The sequence below is a fragment of the Tiliqua scincoides genome, chromosome 1 (assembly GCF_035046505.1).
Source record: "Tiliqua scincoides isolate rTilSci1 chromosome 1, rTilSci1.hap2, whole genome shotgun sequence".
Lineage (NCBI taxonomy): Eukaryota > Metazoa > Chordata > Lepidosauria > Squamata > Scincidae > Tiliqua > Tiliqua scincoides.
The window spans coordinates 103,938,838-103,943,173 of NC_089821.1; the positions used below are offsets into that span (position 1 = coordinate 103,938,838).

Below are 4,336 nucleotides of genomic sequence, written 5' to 3' on the forward strand. Positions count from 1 at the left end.
CCGGTAGACCCATAGCAGCTGCTGGGGCTCAACAAGGGTTAAGGAAACAAATGTTCCCTTACCTCAAAGAGACCTCCAGTTGACCTTTAGCCTATGCTGGATACAGCAGTGGCTGTTTCAGCACAGCTGTATCACGGAGCAGGCAGTCTGGTTAGGATTGGGCTCTTAGTTTTCATTCCATTTTGGGATAATTTCAATGTAGGCTGCTCTGAGGAGCTTCTGAAGGATGACAGAATACAAATATAATAGTTGACATTTTGATCATTTTCTACAAGAAGATGAATGCAGAAGGAAAAATGAATTTGTCCTAATTTCATTCCAAGTGAACTGGTGGTACCCTGCTGGAAAGCTGGTGGCATTCTGTGGGATTCTACTGATCACTAAATCAATAAAGTTGCAGTAATACTAGATTTTCTATATACATGTGAAGTTTGTTTATCTGTTGGAGTTTTGTTCCTGGACACCCCCCCCCCCCGCAGCAGATAAAGAAAACAGTGGATAAAGAAATCTGTGGTTTTTGGAGCCCACTTGAGCTCCAGACACAATTGGAACTGTACTCAGCCTTGGAGTACTTTTTGATTTTTGGCAAAAAGTGGAAGTCAACAAAAAAAAGGCCCTGGGAGGCATTCTGAGCCTCAGACAGGCCATGCGCAGTGGGGCACATCTTTTCCAAGTCTCAGAAAACCTCCCAGACGTGACCGGAATGAGGTTTCAGTCATGTTTGAGAGGTCTTCAGTTCAGCTATCCAGGGGGTTTGGTATCCAGTGAGGTGAATCTGCAGATAAAGAGGCTCCACCTGTACTCATTTGGAGATTGACTGGTTGTTTGTTAAAACTTGTTTGGACCTGTTATGTCACGCATATATCTGAAGGATCCATTTGCAGGTGCACCTTCAGAAGACTACGATCACCCTTGACATCTGCTAAATGCCAAGTCTTCAAAAGACTATGATCACCCTTGATCTGCTAAGCATCTCAAGGGTGAGGAGAGGCTGGAGAAACCAGCCGTTAAAACTGTATTGTTTACCACCTTATTATATGGATTCAGCATTTCTACAGTTGGGTATAAACCTAATGGCCCAAGATAAGGAATATATACTGCAAGCCATTTAAATTGTGTAATTTATATGTAAATAGACACACAGTCAAAAATGGTATATAGTTACACGCTGAATACGTACACTATGTGTTTTAATTTGTACTGTAATTTAGTTGTTGCTTCCAACAGATGGGAGAGTCGTGGAACACTTTCAACTCATTTAATTACTTATGTAAAATATTGGCTTGTGTTAATTAAGTTCAATAAATTACATAATGGTTCAGAGATTCTACTATAAGCCTTCTTGCAGATGATACAGCAAATGCAATTTATTTGATGTCTTACAGATTGAATAAACACAATGAAGACTATGAAAACTTAAAAAAAAATCATCCCAAACTTCTGAAGGTTGTTTTAGTCTGCTCTGGACTTGTTGGTTTGGTTTTTTTTAAGTAAAAAATGTGTAACAGCATCTTATTAAAACATTTCATTAGCTTTACACCACAAACATCTGGCTAGACTTAGCTGCAAAAGTGGTTCAACCTACAAAGATCTTATGTGATGACTGCAGACCACCATTTGCCAAGAGTGTGTGCAGTTTGCTGCCTGTGTTATCCGTTCATATGGGGAGCTGAATGTAATCACAACCCCACATCCCTGCATTTTTGAGTGATAGTGGGGTGAAACCTCCATCACCACATGGGCGGATACAACAGACAATTGACTCCTCATTGGGCAGAATGCAGACCACATTACATCACCACTTGCAAAACTGTCATGTAGGCTGCTGGGAAAGAAATTAAGAGGAAAGGGTTGGAGTTCCATGAATACAGAAAAAAAAAAACTTTCTGCACACAGTTGTGGTACAGCCTCAACCCAGTGGGGCTAAATTCTTGGCTGATTTTGGAGATCAGGGTACCACAAAGGTATCATTTCTTAGTTATGCAGTGGCCCAAGCTTTATGTATCCAAGCCAGACTTTGAGATGGCAGTGCATGATGAACCTTGATGGATAACGCTGATTTTACTCCCTAGAGAAGCAGAAAAGTAAGAAGGCTTTCTAGGGTTGGTTTGTTACTGAAAAAACAACAACAACACATAAACATCAACACATTTTTGAATAGCAACAAGAAGGAAATTTAAAATGTGGAAGCTGAAGATACATGTGTACATGGAATATAGGTATGGAAAGCAGCCCAGACTGAGTTCTCTCAATGACAGAATATCGCTGTGCAAGCAAAAAAGTTCACAAAACTGGTCCTCTTTGTCCAAGTCTTCCCCTCAGCTAGCTATACTTCTCCAGAACCAGCTCATTGGGCTTCTCTGGAAACCTCTTATGAAGCCACATTACACTGATTCAGATCATTGGTTCATGGAGCCCGATGTCATCTGCTCCACAAATCACTTCTGCCTCTTGCCACCTGTGGGTCACAACTCAACTGCTTTCCTTTATTTCAGGGCCATTTGGTACACAAATATTATCTGTAATAAATCCTCTATATTTAATAAATAGTAGGTTTACAGTCCGTAAATTGGTTTTAATAGACTTACAGCCCAATCCTGAGCTTCCCAGCGCCTGGCGCTGCAGTGGCGCCGAAATGGCGACCGCTGCATCCCAAGGGGCTGGGAAGAACTGCTGGGGCTAGTCAGAGTAAGGAAGCTTATGCTGCCTTATCCCATGTAAGCCCCAGGTGGCCCCAATGGGTCTCCTCGGATCTGCACCTGCTGTTGAGCGGGCGCAGATTCGAGGAGACCCATGTTGGGTGTCCCAGACTGGGAGGGGTGGGCCAGGGTATGATGGCAAGGCCTGCTGCCATCTCTGCCCCCCTCCTGCCACACTCCGTCACCTGACAAGCCTTCTTCCTGCCCCGGAACCCTTCCCCCCACCCTGACTTACCTCTCCACCACCCAGTGTTTGCCCAGAGCTCCAGGCGGTGGTCCTCTGTCCGCTGGCCAGCCCTGGTTCAGGCGGAGACTGTCGCAGGCATGCCTTATGGCACATTTGCGACAGTGCACCCTGGCGGTGGGCTGGCATGCTTCATTCAGGATCCCTTAGACGGCTCATTTTGGGGCACAATTCTAATCACCAACCACAATGTTTCTATTAGTTGGCCTAAGGAGTTAAGGACAGATTTATTTTCAAGGCTGTTTTGGCTCTGGAGTGTTCTTGTAGCAGGGAATTTTAAAGAAAATATTATAGATGGATTTTCCATTAATAAGTGGTTTTGAAAATAGCCGAGCATATTCTAATGTAAATAAACTGCCAGATGATTACTCATGTATGCATTTTAAGCTGTAATATAAAAGTAAATATTTGATCATAAAATTCATATTCAGTACCATAGATCAGCATTCATTGCATTACCCTGCAGATGCCTGATCTTGTCTGATCTCGGAAGCTAAGCAGGGTCAGGCCTGGTTAGTACTTGGATGGGAGACCGCCTGGGAATACCGGGTGCTGTAGGCTTATACCATAGTCTTTCAAGACTGAAAGTTGCCAACCATAGATCAGTATCTAATTTTTCCTGTTCCTCCTACACTAGAGTTAACCAGTTGGAGTGTCCTCTGTCTGAGCTGGAGAGAAGGTGGAGTACCTCAAGACATGAGGGATGCAAACATCATCACGCTGTACAAGAACAAAGGTGACAGGGGTGACTGCAACAACTACCACGGCATCTCTCTCCTTAGCGTTGTAGGAAAGCTGTTTGCCCGAGTTGCACTAAAGAGGCTCCAGGTACTTGCAGAGAGCGTCTATCCAGAATCGCAGTGTAGATTCCGAGCCAACAGGTCCACCACTGATATGGTATTCTCCCTTAGACAACTGCAGGAGAAATACAGGGAACAACGACAGCCACTCTTTATAGCCTTCATAGATCTCACAAAGGCTTTCGACCTGGTCAGCAGAGACGGCCTTTTCAAGATTCTCCCCAAGATCGGATGTCCACCCAGGCTCCTCAGCATCATCAGATCTTTCCACAAGGACATGAAGGGCACTGTTGTCTTTGATGGCTCCACATCAGACCCTTTTGACATCCGAAGCGGAGTGAAGCAGGGCTGTGTTCTTGCGCCAACCTTGTTTGGGATTTTCTTCACTGTCCTGCTGAAGCAGGCCTTTGGAACTACAACAGAAGGCATCTATCTCCAGACCAGATCAGATGGAAAGCTTTTCAACCTCTCCAGACTGAGAGCAAAGTCCAAAGTTCAGCTGAAATGTCTGCGTGACTTCCTCTTTGCCACCGATGCAAAAGATCTCCCACTACCCACTCTGCCAAAGATCGCCAGCAGCTCATGGATCGTTT

General features: G+C 44.4%; 1 pseudogene; it reads left to right on the forward strand.

Annotated features, from left to right (window-relative positions):
* Positions 1 to 3,386: 3,386 nt before the first annotated feature.
* On the forward strand, positions 3,387 to 3,504 carry LOC136637489 (5S ribosomal RNA; annotated as a pseudogene).
* The last annotated feature ends 832 nt before the right edge of the window (positions 3,505 to 4,336 follow it).